The sequence below is a fragment of the Lytechinus variegatus genome, chromosome 5 (assembly GCF_018143015.1).
Source record: "Lytechinus variegatus isolate NC3 chromosome 5, Lvar_3.0, whole genome shotgun sequence".
NCBI lineage: Eukaryota > Metazoa > Echinodermata > Echinoidea > Temnopleuroida > Toxopneustidae > Lytechinus > Lytechinus variegatus.
The window spans coordinates 28,557,727-28,580,282 of record NC_054744.1 but is presented as its reverse complement, the minus strand read 5'-3'; the positions used below and the strand labels follow the sequence as shown (position 1 = coordinate 28,580,282).

The following is a 22,556-nucleotide window of genomic DNA, read 5'->3' as shown; positions in this document are numbered from 1 at the left end:
TGTACACTGTTAGAAATTTATCCTTAAAATAAAAGAAGTTCCTGCAGCAGAGTTTCGAGAACACCCGTAATCTTACCAGATTGTGTAATCTTACATTATATCATGTAAAATTACAGGAAATTGGTATTTGGTGTATGGAACCTTTCAAATTTTGCCCCTTTATTAAATTGCAGAAAAATCCTGTTTTATGAACTTACAGAATGATTTTGTTATTGCTTTCTGCAAAATCTTCTTTTTTCTGTAAAATCAGGCTTTTTTTTACAGTGTATACAACTTAATTGAATGCTTCATGCTGAATGCTTCCTTGCCAAATCTGATATCTGTCAAAAAACTTTGTTTTACAGTCTGATGGTACTGGATGCAAAAATAAATGCATTCTGCTCGAATGTTGACTTTAAGTAGAAAAAAAGGAAAAAAAAGCAGATGGGAAAATCCCTACATTTCGATGCTTCGTATTAAGCTTTAAGAGGTAGTCTGTAAGGTGTGATATCAACTACCATCGTTATTTCCGCGAGAGATTGATTAAATTCTATTCAAACTCTTGAGTATTTGAAGCATCCCCATTGTTCCAAAGTGCGGAAATCGAAAGAATGGATGTGACATTACATTATAATTTGTATAATGCTTAAAATACCCAAGGGCACATAAAGCGTTAATACAGACACAAAAGTGAGTCAAAGAAAGAAACTGCTATAGAATGGCAAAGGGATATCACACATTAGTTCCGGTGATTACACAACATTCCTTTCCTGGCTATAATCACACCATTCATGAATTTTGTCATTGCGAATGTCATTTAAATTTATATATCTTGCTTGGTGCTTTTGACAGCAAATGCTGTCATTTCCTTTTTCAATTTCATTATGTGTTTCAACACATCCCATCTACATGTACTTGCATTGTTTCTCTATTTAAAAAAATGGCATTAGTATCATTAAATTTCATATACTATCATTGTATTAGCTTTAAAAAGTACATCTTGATTATTTGTGACTGTTTTTAATGTTTTCCCTTTTTAAATGTGTTCAATACGTAGCGATCTTTGTAAAGAAACACTTTTACTATTCTTTTCTATAAATCGATTTTAATCGAAACAAATTGCTTAATTATTTTAATTCTAATCTTATGTATTACATATTTGCAAGTATTAGGAAACGTCTTTGGTTGTGTTTAAAGTGTGCAATAATAATGAGAACCTTATTTCACTGACTTGAAGATTTAAAAGAAGAGTCCCAGGAAAAGAACACACTTTTTTACAAGAAGCCGCTGGGATAATAGGTATAGGGGAAGTGAAATAATTCAAGGGGCGTTTGACAGATAGATGAGTTACAAACGTCTAAAGATATATTACGTTGTGTGTGGGTGTGTGTGAAAGAAAAGGAGAGATGTCAATGATTGTAATGCAAAACTATATCAGCAGTAGATATGAACATAGTCAAACTGTGAGACAAAATACTTTTCTATCGAGCGAGAAAAGAAAATTTTCTATAAAAAGAAAATGAAGAAAAAAGGGCTTCTATTTAAAAAGGGGGCTTGTGTCTCAACCACGCCAAATAATCTTTCGGTAAATAGATGGCCATTTCAGCGATGCAGTTAAGCAGGACCAAGATTCAATAGAGATGCCTCTCCTCGTTATCTCAGTAGTCTTATCTCACTGTTCCTCTCTTAAGGAGCCATCTTTAGGGAATGGCAGTGAGGACACATCCTCTGGCAATTTGCTTACCTCTTAAAGACGGAAGACAAGCAACATGCAGACTGATCACAGCTAAGTCTGATTACGAATCACCCTCTTTCAGATCTAAAAGAAAGATCTAAAGCGTAACATGGCTCCGTTCATTTGGACATATTCATGACGTTTCTACTATCACTACCGCCTGCGTCATAAATAAGTTCTCGCGTGCCGAAGGTAATATGGTAGGTAATGATAAATGAATTGCATGCCTGATTAAATCGGGAGCCTTTGTAGCCTTTGTAGAAATATATTGGAAAGTATGAGGTATTACCATTGTGTGTCATTATAATTTATCCACAAAAGATTATCTTAAAAAAGCTGCTCGCATTCCGGTAGACTAGCTTAGCTAGGGTAATATAGGAGCGCCTTGAGCACCTAGCAAAATGAATATGTGCGCTATACAAATCCTGTATTATTATCATCATTTTATTATCATCGAAGTGCTATACATGATATTGCATGACTCCGGTTAAGTGAGCAAGAAGCTTCAAATCGTTGATTACTACATCTATGTAGCTCGTCGAAGGACTTTTTTGCGACTCATGACCTTATGCTGCAATCTTTAATAAATTATTTAACTAGGAAATCAAAGTAAAAAGGAGATTCACATTAAATCATAAAGTAACAATGAAGAATGAAAACATTGTAGTGGGGCAAAAAACCTTCTGAGCTCACTAAAGGTTTACATTTATTATAATACTAAATCCTCCTACCAGACATGCCAGATGCCTTTTTACTTACTCTATTGTGCAACAAATTCGCAATGGTCTTTTTTAAAATCAATCTGAAACAAATCATGACACAGCCTAGATTACATAAGAAATTGATGAATTTAACAGCTCTTAAAATTATTGTATAGCTCCTTAGTTATCGCATAATATTTATCAGTTGAATTTCTACATTATGAATTCCAGCGGTTCATTTCATATATTTTATCCCACAAACTAATATTCTCCCTTGAAGGGAAAAATTATAGAAGTGTTGAAAAAACTAATATCAGAGCTTTTTTTCAAAGAAGGAAAAACCTGCCCCGTGGGTAAAGGATTGCTTTCAATTTTCAATCAATAAGCTTCAATTTTCCACCTGCTTTATTATTTTTATAATCTACTGGGCATTCACTATGTAATTCACCATGCGTTAGTAAGCAATATGGCAAGTATCGCGATCTAATCTTAGTTCACAGTGAGATAGAATTTTATCAACTTAAGAAGTCTGGCGGCATCCAGTCAACAGATAACCCCCGGGATTTGAATGCGGACGGGTATGGAGGAGAAGAACACTGATGTATTCATGATGCATCTGAAATTTATTGCTTGTCTCCTATTAATTTCAAACTGTACATTTGACATGAAAGTGGTACGTTAAATGCACATTTGCTTGTTCAGGTCTCCATCGAGTCTGGTTAAAGGGTAAACTCTAAATCACTTTCAGCTCATAGTCATCTGACTGTCATATTGCAAACTGCTACCTATTTGTAATCAGTGCTTATTATTAAAAAATCTGATAAGCAATCAATTCCCTCTGCAATCTCGCTGTACAATGGCCTACATCTATACTTAAAGTATCCCTCTAGGCGTGGTCCGGAGTGCGGAAATTGAGGATAGTGACGAATTTGGCTTCTCAAGTTTTTAAAATGCACATTTTAAAAAAAGAAAATCCTCGATTAGTGTAAATGTTACAATATTCATGAATATTATAAAGAGAGAGGCAAAGAGTGCTGCTTTGCGAGATAATGCAAGTTCCAACAAAAAGCTTGTGTCAATGTATATTCCAAATTTTCGATGCAACCTCGCGTTTTCTTCATGCCAACGAAATTTACAAAGATATACGGCGGTTATTTCTGAATAACTTCCATTTCATTGCCTTAAAAGGAGAAATTCTCTTTTGACTCAAATTCGACCCATCGTATGTCACAGAATATAAAGAAATTCAGTTTTGTTCGGTCTTGAATAGTTGTCATTGATGTAACGATGAACACCCAAACGCAAATTTTCAACTCGTTCGATTCTGGAGAATATAGGTTGTATACATTGATCATGTTGAAATTCCTTGTAAATCGTACAACAGTCAATACAAGTAAAAACAAATGAACATCGAATCGGCAGCTCTGGATACAGAATAGATATTAGAGAAGAGAGAGAGAGAGAGAGATGATTGATTGACATGCCAATGCATTTTTTTTACATTCCTCAAAGTAACCACAAGTAGGTCTAACCTTATAATTTAAGGACACCAGTGGTTTCAAATTTAAATATTTAGCCACTATTTGGTTTGCAATTCTACTCAAAGTCTACGTAGGAGTTATTTAAATGAGGCTTTTGAATTATCCTTAGAGTGGCGTAGATGGAGATAATTGATGCATTCTTCATGAGTTCTACAGAACGCAAGGGGCACGATGGGTACTTTACCCGGAAAGCGCAATCTGGAAAGTATTTGAATATAAGCTGTTCTTATATCCCTTACCTGTGGAAACCCAAATATCAGCAACAGTTGAACGGTTGAACCATTGAGGTTTACCGCCATGGTTGAAGGTTAAAAGTTTTTCCCCTCATACAGTGTATTGTAAAAAGACACTAGATACGTAAGTAAATCCCCGAAACTATATGCTATAGAATTTCAATGTATAGATGCACATTGATCCAAGTAATGGGTTATCAAGCTTTCTACATACATGTATTTGTTTGGCGTGTCAGTCAATCACTTTATATTGATACTGAAAGGACCAAGACAAATATTTGTTCTTATTAAAAATTCTGAATCCATCGTATTCATTGAATATGATTAGACAAACATTGTTTTTTTTTAACAGCATTATTGATATGGGTCTGGTAAGGTAAGAATAAGTGTGTATATGGCTACAATTTGCATACTATTGATCCTTAAAACAATGGTGCCTTAAAATCGGTACCCCCCTAACATGACTAAATTGAGAATAGGCTTGGGCCCCCAACTGATCCCTGGGGTACGGCACGTACTGATCCAGTCGGATCGAACCATGAATTATCAATACAAATAACTTGAACCATTCGGTTAAGTATGGCTGTATGACTTACTCTGGAGCTTTCCATAATACCTAGTGATTGCAAAATATTTTACCTGTGCATCAAGTATGTTTCCATGCAACCAATATGCGTGAACTGATTACCACTCTTTTAACATGTAGCCCATTGATTTTGGGAGTTTATTCGTAGGGAACAAATCAAAATGTTCGATCAATTTTATTTTACCTGAAATTTACAGTCATTTTCTCCCAACTTTTCCATTTTTTCACACAGCTTATAGTAAGCGACGGTCTGAGGAACAACATACAGTAACAGCGCTTTTTGTACAGACTGAACGATAATCCTGTTATTTACAGGTAAGTCGTCTTCCACCTCTACGTGTAGCTACCATTGTCATTAGTGTTTACCTCTTTGTCTCTTGTGCCTCATTAATCTTAGGATGTAAAATTCAGAGGGGTTTTGCAGGAACTCCTCTTTAGAAATAGAAAGATACGTGAGATATCTGACTTTAAAGGATCATAATTTGTGTCATGACACGATTGCCTTTCTTATGCCACTTGTTATATGGACATTATGGATTAAAGACATAAAACATGTTACCTACATGATGTGATATTTACTGTTTTTTTTATTAGGGGTCGAAAATTCAATTTCTTGGAAAATTAGGGAAATATTATTTATCCGTAAGTTATGTGTATTTCCAATCTCGATTCCAATGTAAGTCTATATATGCTTCCCCTTTTAATATTTTAGACATTTAAGTTAATTTCTGTAATTCAGTTGTGTGTATTGTTATTGTTTGTGCGCGCGCATACGCGTGCGTTTGTGTGTTGTATTTTATGCTCACACGGTCACTCAATTTACACAGAAAAACCACGATAAAGCAAGATAGTGTGGCGCGTGCACATCTCAGCTGCCGCACATCGTCTAAATCGATTTAGTCACATTTCCCATCTTTGCAGAGCATATGAGACGGTTTTAATAATTGGTCAGCTTTGGCCTATACCCGCAAAAACCAATATAAGAAAAAATTACAGCAATAATTGAATATCAGCGGATTTCAAGTGATATTGTGGTGACCTGGTGACGGAACGTGACTTCTGTAATGTCTTTTCGCACAGTCCTCTACATAAAGCTCTTTGAAACTGTGGACGCAAATGATAGTTCTGCTAATTGAAAACAAAACTCTTTGTACGTAATGACTTATCAGATATTTTCAGCTGATAAAGAATACCACTTCATGTTGTATTGCGAGGTGCATTCCAATCGAGGTGCATGTTGTGAATGATAAATTTTGGTAAGTATTCGGCTCGGCTCATGTATCAGTTGTTCATATTAACATTTTAAATTCTTACCCTGACAAAGTTACGTGGTTAATAATTAATAGTTCATTGTGTATCAGTGTTCAAAGTTTATTGATTTTAAACTTATCCAACGTCGTTGTATACAAGTTACACAGCAAAAACTGTGGTGTTAACCGGTGTACATAGAGGACCACACCAGTTATTTTACACCGGTGTTAAATTGGTGGTGTTAGTTTTACACCTATAGGTGTTATTACAACACATTTGTTGTTACATTTACACGCTGTGGTGTTATGTTTAATCTCTAGGGTGTAATTTTAACACCTCAGGGTGTGGTCCTCTATTTACACCAATTGGTGTCAGTTTTAACACCGCAGTTTTTACAGTGTAGAGATTTCGTCCAGAAGTACGCAGGAAAAAAAGATTCTTTTTTTTCTTCTCAAATTATTCAGCTTCAGTTCTTCACTTTACTGTAATCGAAAAAATTGTCAATGATCTTCTTTCAAAACGATTTGGTGAAGAGGCCTTTTAGGAAAAGACAGCTGTAAAGCTCTTGACCTGGACGATGGCCTGGAGATGTTCAGAGCTTATTCACCTGCTTTGCACTGATACTCGATCAGTTCCCATTCAACTGACCCATTTTAAAGAGAGCCGCATTATTAGTTCCGTTATTGACTTTTGTAGTAAGAAAGGCTTTTTAATCATCCCCGAACAACGTGATTAGGAATTCGTGGAAAATTTCGATAATTGATTGTAATCTCGCACTATACCGAACTAAAATTGTGTGTATGTAACACTTTTATAATGCCTTCCATAAAATTAGTATTTTAAAAATGATGCTCTCAGATGTGGCCTTTTTAGTGAGTGCGTCTTAGAGTTAGTGTTCTGACGCTCGTCTTTTTCAAACAGAGGGTCGTGGGTTTTAATCTCAGCCATGGCGTGATATCCTTCAGCAAGAAATTTATTCATATTATGCTGCACTCAACCCGTGGGTTAATTGTGGACAAGGGATGATTAATTCCTTGATGCACTGAGCGCAGGTGGTCGTGATGTCCGAATAAAGGACGAAACACTAACCAATAATTGTTGCGCTTTGTATCCTCTGGCAAAAATCCATCCATTATTGATCGTCAATATGTTTTAAGTAGTGAAAGGCACAAAAGAAGTAGGGTGTTCGTGATAAGGATTCTTCATCCCATATATTTATTAAAAACCTGAGACGTTAGCTGGATAAAATTTACACAAACTGCCTCATACACTAATTATTATAATCATTATATTATTTTCCATCTTTAAAAAGCCGGCCGTAGAAAAAGGGCCTACAAATTGATGAATAGGTATATTCGTATAAAGTCTTATAACTGGTTATTGAAAGTGCGAGATGATGTATTGAATATAATATTGGAGCTGACTAGTTGATAAAGTATTAAAAATAGGAAATCTAAGGATAAAATCAATGAAATTACACCTAATACGCTTCATATAGACTCTATATCACGAAGATATATAGAGAATATATATAGAATATTTATATTGTTTGATTTTTATGTCAATTCATTGCGATTTAAGTTGATAAACAAATAATTTTTCTCTGGCCTCAGCTTCCATTTCGGTACCAACAAGAAAAAAAAATATACATTTTGTTAATGAAAACAAGGACACTATAAATCATTTACACAATCAGGTAAAAAAATTACAATTAGTTTAACTGTAAAGTAAATTCTTAAATTTTCTGTAGATATTCGACATTCAATTTTCAGAGGGTTTTCCCCCTCGAGTATCGGCGAATTTAATGGAAGATTAAATAAATGATGCACAGTTCATTGGCATGTTAATGTAATCATCACCAACCTTCTGGCTTGTAGTTTTGAAAAGTCCTTTGAGAAAGGCAGATTGATATTGGTTCATGGAAAGGGGCATTTTGCGTTCCAAATGCAGCCAAAAATGATTCTCGCTCAATAATGAAAATGATTTGGTCAGAAAAAAATTGGCTCGAAAATGAAAGTACTCTTGGTTGGAAAAATTGCACCCTCAGAAAAAAAGCTCAACAAAAGATGACCCTGCATCTTAGCATATAATCTGATTTCTAGGGGGTGTTTCCTGTGTATGCATAATATACACAGCATCCCCGCTATTCAAGGCCACGAAAAATCACCTAAATCAGGAAATCCCGTTCTCCCCCAGGGTTACATTTTGTCGCCCTTGCTCATTTTGGAAACATGGTGTATGCATTAAATATTACATTTGATTAATAAATGTTAGGTAATTCATACAAAACAACTGCGTAACAAGAAATAGTCATTGACTCTGTAAAGGGGTATAATTACGGAATAATGTACTACAAAATAAAGTACAATTACAATATAATGTATGACTTTATATAAAGAAAAAGCGTACAGTTGTAAAGCAACTTACCTTTTTATGCATATGTATAGCCCTGGGAATCGGGGGTGCTGCCACAATACTTACCTGTGTGTGTGTTCCGTGTGTTATTAACCATAGGCAAAACCCCTGAAAATCCAGTAGATATGTTAGCCTATGTAATATAATTGTATACATGTATATATGAATGCGTGTGAAAATATACTTATAGACATAAACAGACCCACGCAATTTTATCAAAATTGATATCAATGAAGAAAATAAGTCTATATCAAAATTACAAATGAAAACAGAAGATAAAGCCTACATCCTACAGATCAATATGGACCATTGGACTTGTTTAATAACATCATGCCTTTGCACCGTTAATCATTTATCTTTTACTGTAAATTACCTTTCACAAAAATGGAGAAAATGGAAATGAGTCGATACCTATTCCCCGACAGTTTGTCATAAACTCTGAGTTTGTTCTGCTCAAATGGACACTGTCCATTTCGATTCCTCTGATATTGATATTCAATGAGTATGATGCGAAGGATAGGAGGAGAGTAATGATGAAAAAGGAGAAATGATATAAGTGAGAAAAACCAAAATGCATTCAGGTGCACGGAAGTGAATAGATCAATAGATACGCAGGAAGTGACGATTATTGCGTATAGGCCTCTATGTCTGTCCGCCCTTTTCATTATTGACGCTCAAACCAAGTAGAAGAAATAATATTACGCGAAATTCTACATGGAGACATTTGCATTCATGGTATTAGAGAGGCAGGCGTACTTTTTGAGTCATCTACCCCCCCCCGATAGAAGCCAATGACTTGATAAAAAGTGCGCCTGTCATTATTTTTCTCAGAAAACCCGTACCGATAAACATAAAGAACTTGTACCATTGTACCTTGTTAGTTATCACCATAAAGCTGACTATCAGTGCCGTCTGTATTGTACACGAATAGGAAATTCACTTATCCGAGTGTCTTCATATTTTCGGTATAATGTTTTTCATTTTTTATGCATTTTTTCTAATTTTCTCTTTAAGCCGACATGCATCATGACATTGGCGGTTGATGATTATCTAATACATTTTGATAACTTGAGAAACGGTAAATATTATTGTATTCTTTATTTTATTCCAATATTGTTACTCTACGATTGTTTGAAGATAAGCCAAGGCGATATTATATTTTGATTAAATATAATTATGGTTATAGATAATAAAACTAAGCTATAGTTAAATTAATTTAATAAAATACCAGTAATGGTAATATATATTTGTATTCAAAGTTTTCAGGATTCAAAATTATTGTTTTATATCTTTTAAAATGAATGCTCTCCTTAAGAAGGTAATGTATACGTTGATAATGAATCCCAACATGTCGGAATTAAAGGTTTGCAAACGTAAATTCGGAATAAGAAAGTATATTCGACATTAGGAAAATAACAATATGCGTCTCTATTAGGTGGATATACGGTCATGAAGACTGGTTTGAAACTTATCCAAAGGAAATTGATTTGTACGTAGATTTATAAACCAGATGCAATTGCTTGTAAATGATTGTCTAAGGCAAATGGTGAAACGAAAACGTCGTTCAGGGTTTGGTTAACGATCGATTGAATTGGAGCTCTCTTTGCCGGGGGCTGCATTCGTGACTGTTCACATCATGGTTTCTCTTCATTGCTCGCAACTTTATCTTTTCTGAGTCTGTACGTACACGAGTGTTGTTTTAGTTGCGCGCAAAATTCGCCCTTGTTGTGACGCCATTCATACGCGTTCATCACGAGAGATTGGTCGAACAAAGTGTAATAATTATGAAATTTACCTATAATTAATTGAAAAACCCCTTAAGGCCACCACACACCTTACGACCCAACTGGTCGGCGACTGGCTTGCGTCTGAGTGAGGGGAGATGAATCGCAAGGCAGTCATGAGCCTCGACACCGCACACCTTGCGATCCGATCTGCGACTCACGCATGCGCTTTTTGCGTGTTTGCATAGCATCTGAGACAATGAAAATGACAATGACATTTATTCCCATGTCAACCATAGGTTTCTAGTGATATATTTTTGATATTTTTCATTTTTCATATTCCGACCTAAAAACCAGACATTCTAAGCACTTTAACTGTGAACAGGATATGTGAGCATGAAACGCGAGCTGAATTTTTTATATTCTGGCCTAAGAACTGGATATTATAAGCACTTTTTGTAACGACGAACAAATTGGTTTCTAACAAATCAATTGATCGCGATGTGCGGGCTGAATTTTTTTGATAATTCAACCTGAAAACTAGCGTTTTATCATACGTATCCAGCTAAAAAATGATTCGAGCGCGTAGCGCGAGCGAAATTTTCATTGTTGTAATTATATTATCTAAAAATTGTTCTCTATCTTTTTCCTGTCCCTGGTCAGCCAGCCCGTCCTCACTATCGGTACAGAGAGCTCTAAAAGTTGCATTGCGTAAAAATCACAAATTACATTATTCTAGCCGTACTTTCTCTACATCTTTTGATAGTCGTCAGCATTCCAACTGGATTCGATACACTGATTGCGATCGGTATTATTCAGGAAGTGCACACATAGTCAATGCGAGGTCTACTCCTGCCAGAAGGCACGTTGCTATCAAGAAGTAAGTAAATTGCATCTAAGGCATGACCTTGATTTTTATTTTTTTCACCAAATTAGCATAATTTTTCCTTCTGATTCCGAGCAATTGGTGGCACATGTATAAGGCCTTTAAGAGAATAACTGGAATTATTCCGCTGCCGGCTTCACGCTTGATGGGTGATTATCGCTGATGTCAACAGCCCTACAAAATGTGCACCTGTTTTGAAGGCTCGTTTTTGTGTGTTTCCTTATTCTATCGTCTTCCCCGGATGTCACGACTTTGTGTTGTCACGTGTCAGGTTTCACCCCTTCTGTTTTCCAGGGTTTTCGTGCGATCAGCTCGTGCTGATCCATGGATAGTTTTTTACAAACTGCTTGCCTAATGTCTTCTACAGTGTACTCTACCTTCTTTATACTATATTGCTTTATCTAGTTTCATTTTTTTTCTTTCTGAAAGAATCCTGTAGTTAGCTTGAAGATGCCTTGAAATGTATAAAAGAATATTTTGGTGGCACACAGTCTCTTGATCTCTTATTTGGTGACCTCAGTCGACTAGTGATTTCAATGGGCATCATAAATACGAGGACGAAAAGGAACGCTGGAGAGAACGGATTAAAATATACAGCAATGCGCTTTGGTCATTTTGGGGATGCCATGTTGTAAAACGGCGCCCAAAGACAATAGCGTTTGAGGTTTATTAAGGTTAATATATTTTCAAGTTGTCACTGATTTATTTAAGAAGCGTAATAGTCGCATAATGAATATTTTCAACACACCCTGTCCAACTGACAAACTCATCCAGATTTCCTATGGGCAGTCTTGGACCTTGATATTTCTTTCCCCTTTTCCTGTAAAGCCAGGTGATAACGGACCGTGTTAATACGTGTGCATTCTTTGGGAGTGTGCCTCCGTCTGATTTCTCGTGTAGAGAGAGACCTTGGCCAGGGCCCATTGGAAAACTCTGTATTTGTGATCTGCACCGAATTCTGTAGGATATCATTAACGTAGGTTATTATCCTAAAACATCATCTCGAAACCGGACATGGTGGCTCAGTGGTAGAGCGTCCGCCTCATGAACGGGAGGTCGTGGGTTCGATCCTCGGCCGAGTCATACCAAAGACTTATAAAAATGGGACCTTCTGCCTTGTTGCTAGGCGCTCAGCATTTAGATTGGAGAAGGATAATAATAATAACATATAATGTTATGCAGGGCCCGCTGGTAGAGTAGTTTCCTAACTGAAGTGGCTACCCTGGGTAAATAAAACGTTATTATTATTATTATCTGATAGAAAATGTGACTGCATCCTTCGTTAACATCGTTACTTAGACAATGATAACCAAAGTGATTTATTCGTTGGCAGCGACATGTTCACTGTAAAAAGATCGGCAAGAAGGCAGACGATTCAGAAACTAATACTATTAGATTATCACGTGAGCTATGTATTGGATTATCTCAGTTACCTTTCCAGGAGACGGGCTCCCGTTTCTAAGATTGTGAGGTAGATTATGCGCATTTAAAGGGACAGATTTGAGAGCTTAGCATAAACGTGTCGAGATACGCGATTCCCAACAAGTCGCCTGTTTTTCTTGCTGTGTATTTCGATATGAATTGCCCTGGGTTTAGGAATGAATTTACGACGGAAAACACAAAAAACAGCGAGGTAGTGTAGGTGTCGTGTATCGTGTGCGTTTAGGCATGTAGTATTCATACGCCAAGAAGCTACTGTGTAACGTATTAGTCTAGAGAAAACTCTTTACTGTGTTTCATACTTAAAGGTGAAGTCCACCTCAGAAAAATGTTGATTTGAATTAATATAGAAAAATCAGACAAGCACAATGCCGAAAATTTCATCAAAATCGGATGTAAAATAAGAAAGTTATGACATTTCAAAGTTTCGCTTATTTTTAACAAAATAGTTATATTAACGAACCAGTTACATCGAAATGAGAGAGTCGATGATGTCACTCACTATTTCTTTTGTTTTTTATTGTTTGAATTATACAATATTTCATTTTTTACGAATTTGCAATTAGGACCTCTTTGCCTGAAACACAAAATGTTAAAATAATGGAATTCCACGTGTTCAGCGAGGAATGAAACTTCATTTCACATGACAATGATGAGAAAATAAAACTATTTCATATCTCATATAATAAAATACAAAAGAAATAGTGAGTGAGTGAGTGATGATGTCATCAGTTTCTCATTTGCATACCGACCGAGATGTACACATAACTGTTTTGTGAAATGAAGCGAATCTTTAAAATGCCATAACTTTCTTATTTTACATCCGATTTTGATGAAATTTTCAGTGTTATGCTTGTTGAATTTTCTCTTTTTATTCAAATCAAGTTTTTGTTGGCGTGGACTTGTCCTTTAACTGAGGATTGAAACAAGACCCGTGCATGAGGAAATGGTTGTGGGTTAAACACAATCCATTCTAACTGATGCATCGGCGATGCAGGTCAGGATTCTGAGTCCCCCTACGACCTCATATATCCAGGTATTATTTTAATTATTATAGAAAGTAGAAAGTATAATTAGGCTATCTAAATCATTCAAATATTTAAGTAACATAAATGTGGAAAAAATACAAATTAAATATGCAATGTAAATACTTTTAAACTGTATCGACGCTAGCACTTGTGAGAACGATATCACCTCAAGGAGCAAAATGCATTGCTGATTTTGAAAATTATATCAGTGATGAGCTACCTTGCTGACTAATTTGGCATATGAAATCTGTCAACACTACGACGTAATTCTGTTATTTTTTGTTTAAAATAAAAGAAACTGGAATAATTTTCATTCCTAGGGTAGCATGGTCAGACCCTCACGTCCTCCTGTAACAAAATGAATAAAAAACTCAACCCCCGGATTTAAAGCAGGTGAAATTTGAAGGAGGGATATCGATCGATCACACGAATGAAATGAACGTGTAGAAGCGTTTTACCACTTCGGCCAACACATTAATCCTTTACAGAAATAATATATTGAAAAAAAAGCTAACGACATGTTGAAGAGAGTGTGGATGGGAAAATGACTAGGTGAGTGTGTGCGCGTGCGAGTATGACAGAGAGAGAAATGGGGGATGGAAGTATATACGAGGGAGTGTGGAGGGATAGGGGGTTGATTCACACAGATGGAGAGTACGTGGTAGACATTCGAGGGTGATACTTTCTTTGATAGTTGAGGCTCAAACCCACAACCTTCATATTTCCAGTCCTGTATTCAATTCATTAGTCTGCGACACAGCCTTTTAATCTTGAAGTGACAGAACTGCACATTGAATTTTTGTTGTTTCATAAATGGATCAATACACACATCTTTCAGAAAACCAAAAAAGATCATCCATTAAAAAATCAATCAAAATATGTCGAATAAGGAAAGAGAGGCAAAGAGAGAGAGAGGGGGGGGGGGGGAGGGGGAGGGGAGAGAGACGGGGATGAGCAACGGGGAAGGGTGAACAAAACAGAATTAAAATTGCCAGCGGTGCGTCAGCCCTAAGTGCTTCTTTTTCTTGTTCTTGTAGTCATTATTTTACTTAGCATAGATACTCGGGAATGTTAATGGTGAATACCTGGCGTCCTGTGTTGATTGATTGCTCTTAGCACCACTAACAGGTTCCCGTCAAAATACATCAGAGTACATTCAATAAATTTATTTAGGATAGGCTTCGTTCCGTGTAGGTTTCCAAATAGGATAAGCAGGTCAAGTAGAGCTCGCACCGCGCTGAAGAAAATTATAGTGTGAGCAGGATTAAAGATACTTGATCAAAATCTGTCAAGTGGGGCAGAATGTTGTGTAACTATATTGGTGATTGCCATATCAATTTTGGTGACGGCGATGATGCTCGAGATAACGATAGTCATTATGATGAATATTATTATAAAACCCGGACTTTTTTCACAATATTCGTAAACAAAGAGAAGCAATTAACAGCAATGATAACAAAATAACTGTTGAATACTAACTGACAAGGGGAATGATGATGAAAATTATTTTAATAAATGCAAAAAAAAACCTACACTAATTGTAAAATTAACGAAAGTGAGAAGAGAAAAAATAGGGTGATAATGTAATGATCAATTTGAAATAATGATAGTGATACTATAATGACGAGGAAGTAAAGTATGAATTGTTTATACCATTTTATACTCATAAATCTCAGGGTGGCTATTTCAACTTCAAGTTAATTTTCATTTTATTTTGATATCAGCACTCTTTCTTGTTCTGGTACATTGACTTAAAAAACATCATCTTACAGCTGTTTTGTCAGCTTACGAACGGAAATCCCCCTCATAATCTTGGGAGTGCATGGAATTAATAGTTTGATTGATGTTGGACGACGAAATCCTGTAATCGTTTATGACGTTAGTCTTATTCTACATCCATGCACATGGCCAAGCTTGTAATTTGTGGAGAGTTTGTCAGCTTTGTGCAAACTTGAACTTCCACTCTTAATTGTCAATCATAACGCCGTGGCGACGTAGAGTGGATTAAAGGGAAACAGAGGTCGGTGTCATTGCGAGTGTTTAGCCATTGCCTAGCCGCGCCAATGCTGGAGTTGAATGCTAGGCGTGGGGCACAAAACTTTTCATAACATGCGAAATTAACTTTGTGGCGCATCTTGTAGGAGTGCGTGATAAAGAAAATTATTAACTTTGGTGAGAGAACGTGGACAATTTGAGTAATAAGTACATGGGGAGCGTTTTATGAAAGGACCTGCATCCAACAAGTCCTGATTTATCCTACAGTTACCATATAGTTACAGTGCTTCTCAGCTAATTAAAGACGGGAAAGATGTCAGATCTGACAAATTTTCGAACTAAAACTGTTGATGAAACGCTCTTCTGATTCTGTCACTCTAGCACTAAAATGGTTTTATTTTTACACGTATGAATGTATGATTTGTTTCCAGATTATCTATAATAATTGCCCGTTGCAGATCATCCCAACCCCCTACGAGCACGAAATGTTATACTCTAAAGTGATGACATACTTAATCATTGTTCTTTGAATAGGGACTATACGTTAAAGTACGGGAGCGTCCACGACAATGCTTTTATATACCACTTTAATATTCATTGGAATAAAACTGATCAACCGAATTGATTACCCTTCGCAATGCTAATTCTCACCGTCTTATGCACCATTGTGTTAATGATATCGAGTAGCGTTGCTTCGTTGACGAGAACGAGCCAAAATATCCATCTTCTACCTGTTGTGCGAGAAATTTTGAAATTTATACATACAATCCCGTATGTGCAAGTTCGAATAAGTAGCATCTATGGCGTCTAGGCCTACAGTACATGTATAGTAAACGTTATCGGGAACGTCCCCATTCTGTAACGTGAAATCCACAATGACGGGTCTCGTAGGTGAAACGTCTTTATCCGTCCTACTCAACACAATTCTGTTTACACTTTGCATATTCATTGTATTCTTTTCATTTTTTTTGCAATTCATATAAAAATGTAGGAACTCTAACTCTAATTTTCACACGGCTTTGACAAGGTAGTTGAGCAATTTGTTTTGAAACATGAACATTTAGATGTGATGATTTTTTTCTCCTCTTTTAGAAACGTGTTTCAGTTGACACCATACAGGCAAGAAAAGGGCATGATGCATGTTCTCCTTGTTTGACATGTTAGTGTCTTGAATTACCAATTTTAGATCTTACATGTATAGACATCTAAAGATTGTTAATCCTTTGGGAGATGGGGAATTGTCATGTCGTCAATGTCATGGTTTAGAGATGTAAGGCCTCAATCGCAACTCAGAGCAGCGCCCGACCGATTAGCAGCTCGAATCGGGCGCCGTTGGAATTTAGGCATCACCCAACGATTTTTTTTTTTTAGAAGTCAAGCGGGCTGTAAAATGACTTATCGGTGGCCGAACAGTGCCCTGTCGATTACCCATTACTCAAGGCCAAATCTGGGTTAAATCGGGAAACTTTTCTATTTGGCGTCGGAGCAGTGATTGGCTGACGACCAACCGATTCCCGGGCAGTTCCCCCACCGGCCACCCGCCTGTTAAGTAATCACCCGGTCGATCTTGAATTCACCGCGAGATCATCGACCGATCTATGAGCGGCCAGTGTCCGGCAACCAGCCGATGAGCCCACTAGACAGCCTTTGAACCAATGAGTTCAATATTTGACCTAAATTGTTCGACGGCGACCACTCGATTACGTCAGTGTCCGGACGGTGACCACCCGTTGGTTTAGTGGCATAACGCTCTTGACTTCAGAGCTGTTTGGATATCCTTGCTAGAAGTTCTGATAGATTCCAAATGGGCTCCCGGTCAATTTCTTCCCGTATTTATAGCCAAATGCTGATCCCGCTCCGACACCTCCATACCAACGCTAAAACAAAGTTCAGTACCGAAATGGATCGCTGCTTCAACGCCCGACACCGTTCCAAAAATCCCCTGTCCGCTCGTAAAATGCTTAAGGCATGGTCACACCACCCGAGCGTTGTTGGAGTGGTCGTGGAGTGGTAGGGAAAGAGGGTCGAATTTCGCTCACAAAATTGGGGAAAAAATCGAAAGCAAAAATCGGAAAAAAACAATCGAAATCGAAAATGGTGAACGGTAGCGAGCGGTGATGATTTTTTTCTCTCCGCTCCAACAACGCTAAGGCGGTGTGACCATGCCTTTACAATCGATCCACCAATGTTTGTGCAACGTTTAATCACCGCCCGGGCAAAGCTGGCGAAGAAGCGGTGGTCCAGCGTTAAGAGGGCTCCATGAGGGCTCGCATGCCTCTGGGCAATAGTACTGAATTTTACTCTTGCTCTTTACTCTTTTCTTCTTTTCTCTCATTTCTACTTCTCCATATTTAATTATTGAATTTAAAATTGTATATTTTTATTTACATTGTACAATTTTTGTACGTTTTTTATGGCCGAATAAATAACAACAATAATAATAAGATTTCTGCGTTGGCCTAGCAGACCCAAACGTACACGAACTTGCGTCTAGCGGTGCCAAACTTTGAATAGGCGTTGTCGGAGCGGTGATGAACTTTGCCGGAGCGAAATATTGCCCGCTCCTCACCGCTCACAATTTTTGTGCAGCTCCAAACTATCAGAGCGGTAGGAGGGACTATCAGCGATGGCCGAGCGCAAATGGCTTTGCCTAATGGGGGCCAACTTCTGTTAAACGGCCGTGAACGGTAACGAACGGTGATAATTTTTTTTCACCGCTCCAGGAACGCTCCAGCAAAGTTCTGGCGGTGTGACCGGACTTTTAACTCCGCGCTAAATCTTGAGCGGCGACCGAGCGATACCCGAAAAATCATTGGTGCCCGGATGGTCTCCTCTCGGTGACCGGGCAAAATTGGCTAAAGACTCGCCGCCAGGTGCCGAGCAGGCATTTTTTTTCTGACCTTACCTTAGAGGAGAAATTCATTGATTATAAGTGATGGTCTCCATGCATACCACTGTAAAGATAATTACGAAGACAGATAATCATGACAACAGAAGGAAATAAAAAAAAAGTGTTCTCGTCTTCGCTTCACATATTTTGTTTACCAGAGGATTTAGTTATCTATAAGTTGTTGATAGCGCTTGTTTTTTGGGACAGCTTGAGGAATTTGTTTAGATATAGCTCTAGATCTAACTTGTTATATTATAGATTTAGGCTTTCCCCAGTAAAACTCTCTTGGTGACGAGTAAGTTTGATCTGCCTACAATATGTCTCGGCCTCTGATGATTAATACTTTTTTAGTATTTCATAAAAACGAAGTAAAATTTAAAAAATAGGGTAATCTAACTGAGATGTAAAAAGTAATTGAAGACTAAAAATAAATAAGTGATATGGATATGAACATTCATATCTACCGAACTCCCCCGCGGAAATTAGCCTTTTAAGTGCCTACCATCTGTGATTATAGAGGATACTCGTTCACTCAATTTAAATTTTAAAAACTGAATTAAAACATAGCCAAAAAATATGAATAACATTATCAAAATAATTTTGATGATTGTCGATAATTTGATACAATATGAACAACTTTTTGTGGAAAATGTGCTCCAGGTTTCGCCCGCTACATAGTTGATGGCAAGCTGAGCTACCATGCATATTCAGGGGCTCGATGTAGCTGCCGGCTGCCTTACCATACTACGGCAGCCCAAGCACAATGTGACGACGACCCCGGGTGTTTAAGCTTTTCGTAATTTACGACCAACTTTAAGACTGGTTATCCTTTCTTAGGAAATAAATACATGCTAATGGGAATCTGGTGTGTATTACTTCAGGATACCAGTCGTTCTTTTAGTGGCTTGTAACTTACGAACAGCTTTATGATGCTGCATAAATGTTTCTGAGGCTACCGGCTACCCAGCTGAGATGCGTGCATGCAGCTGCGCAGCGAGCTGCCCCAAAACGAGCTGCCAAAGCGAGCTGCCCCAAAACCCGTCGTCTTAGCTATCGTCGTATTTTCATGGCAGAAAAAAAATCACGTTTTATATTTAATGCAAATGTCATGCTTTTTTCTTGAGTTTGACCGGAATGACTGCTGGTGCCTTTTTGAAAAAAACAACAACATTTTTTTGGAAGATAAAATTTGATAGATGACACCGACACGGCCGTGTAAAAGTTTATTACCGATTGGGTAGGCCTCTTTGAAACTCATTTTAAATACGTCAAATTCAATTTTGTTAACATTTAGTTTCATCTTAATATTTCATCATGTATGCTCTTGTTTAGGAATTTTCTGTGTTTCTTGGTTCGTTTCAATCTGAGAGGCATTTATATAAACCACTTTTGAATTGATTGCCATTGGTCTTTGTGATCACTCAAGTATGGCATTGCCCTCTTCATACTTTAAGTTTTAATTTAATATATAATTCGTCATATTTTGTGATTAAGGTGCTTAACCAGAGACGGAAAGAAAATCAAGGACTCACTATTTTACACTGAATAAACGAACATGACTCGTGCATTATCATTAGCAATGTGTGAAACTGTTATTAAAAAATATTCAGATAATCGCATCTTCATGGTTAGCTTAGTTTGTAAGAATTATTGCAAAAATTCAAATCATATATTGGAGTAAAACAAATTATATGATAATCATATAATAATAATAATAATTGTTTTAGAATAAGGTAAAAAAAAAGATGTTAAATGGAGCGAGAGATAGAGAAAGAGAGAGGGAGGGGGAATGCCTCCATTGTCTCATAAGATAGTGTATTTCCTGCAGCAATTTTTTTTCTCTCTTTTTTACGAAATCGAAGTTAAACTTACATGTAATCTCATTTCAAGAAATTTGGTCTGTACCTAGGAAAACGATTTATTTATCTTTTTTGTTTTAGATAATATTTTCATACTGTTCAATCTTAATTCAAATGATCCAATTAAGACTACCAGCTAAATGATTTTTAACATTTAAATACAATATGACATGTGATACTGCAATACAATGTTTTATACTTTTAATGGAATGTCCGGCATTTTCACATAATTCATCTTCATTATGACATCAAAAATATATACGTAACGCAAGTGTTGCGATAAAAAAAACTTACATGGGTACTTCTTGCCCTAAGACTCAATCATCATAATCATAATTCAAAATATAATGAAAATAGAACAATGATTTTTAGTGTATGTGTAACTACATGCATTTTGTTAACCTTACTCATTTTAGCAGAGCTGTTTCCATTATCTGCAGTCGGAGACAGAAAACGCTGGTGTTTTGTCTCAAAACGTCTCTAGACTTGAGTAGAGACTAGTTCGACACAACATTTGAAAAAGAGCTACTTCTCACTGTTGGCAGCAAAGTAATAAACACGGAATCAAACAGGCTATATTTGAAGGTCATGTGCGGCACATCAGAGTATGACAATGAATCTCATTAAAATTATATTTCCTGTTCATTTCTTTCAATCATATTAAACTTTTCATTATTGGGCACGTTTAGACCCACAATTTCTCACTTAAATATCAGTCAGTTAAGGTAAGGTAAAGATATACATGTAATTTTAACATTATCCATTACATGAATTTTATTTTAATTCTACGAACGCAAAGCAGGCGCAGTATTCAGTATTTGGGGCTGATATAATTATACACCATATAAAATTGGTAGTTTACTGCAGTTGTAGAGTTGAAACAATAGGCATATAGAAGATCTTTATTGATTGAAAAGTAGGGTTCACTGACCATTTTCCCGGTATAAATAAACTAGCATGCAAGTGTGATAAAAATAAATACTAATATTACGTTATATAATCTTAAAATCAATAAAGCAAAAAAGGACGTTCAGAATCCCTCATTTGCTTCCTCTTTCCTTGGTTTTATTAAAATTTTATATTGATCAGCATTAACCGTATTTATGAATACCAATTTCCTCAGGATTTACATTTAGATTATACTGCTCCATCCGAGAATCAAAATGAAATGTCATTTTGAACTTATTATTGCAGGTCGCTTTTTCCCCACGAGTTTCTAGACCACAGCTTTAGAGATAGATTGACTTAACCTATCTAGATTTGAATAATTTGACAGAGTCCTCAATCGTTAAATGGGTCGCTATAATAACAGCTACCATCGGAATCGTCGTTTGGAAATGATAACCTTTCAGATTTCTTACATTAGACTTAGAAGATCGTTTGCGAAGTAATCAAAGTGGCTTAGGCCGTAATCCTTTGATACCGGTCATCAATTTTCTACTTATTTCCTTGAAATATCGAATGCATTAATATTTCATTATAGTTTACAAAACAGGGGAATAAAAATGCACGCATTCAGTTATGACAGATATATTTTTTTAGATCGCATCGTGTACATTATGTTGAAGGTGTATACAGCGTTTCCGATGTACTGTAGACCGCATTCGCCGTATTTATTGGGTTTGGCATTTATTGAAAATGACAGGGTTTTGGTGTTCCAATTTGAATGATCCATAGGAGAATTTATTGCAAAAACAACTTTGTCGACAATATTTCTTTTAATTTTAACATGATCATGATCTGTCACTTATGATGTATGGACTTTTAGATTCAGCATGAGAATAATTCTCAGTTTACAAAAAAATTGATGATGTAACATTTCATTAACATGTCAGCAAATGGCCTTGTATGAAATACGGACAAATGGAATAGTCGTCCTCTTTGTTTACCCATTCGATGAATTATGTTCATGTTTCGCCGTCACTTTGCGCGAAGAAATATATTAGTCATTTTCAAACCGATAAGTTGGCAATAACTTCAGTGTCAGACTCGCAAAAAAAATCGCTTGCCTATCTTATCCAGCTTCGTATTGACATTCAAGCTTTCCAGATAGGAAATCCATATCAGAAGAATTCATTTCCTTCCAAGATGAAAAATGACATCCCTGCTGAACGCCTTGAAATATTCAATATAGCAATAGATATTTTGCAAACGCATGATTGAAGGGTGTTTAGAATTCATGTGATACCGTCATCCAGCGGGAATCAACGTTATTTATCAAGTGTAGATGAAGAAGCAATAGAATATTAGGGAAACTGTCAGCTCCTCAGGATCAACCCTGTAAACCCAATCC

The 22,556-nt window shown here is 36.6% G+C and overlaps 1 long non-coding RNA gene across 1 annotated transcript in view; it reads left to right on the top strand.

Moving 5' to 3' along the window:
• The window catches only part of LOC121415877, a 44,663-nt gene that overhangs the window by 11,450 nt on the left and 10,657 nt on the right, over positions 1-22,556 (top strand). The window contains exon 2 of the long non-coding RNA XR_005970066.1: positions 5,008-5,090. This is a non-coding gene — a long non-coding RNA (uncharacterized LOC121415877). The remainder of the gene's footprint in view (positions 1-5,007; positions 5,091-22,556) is intronic.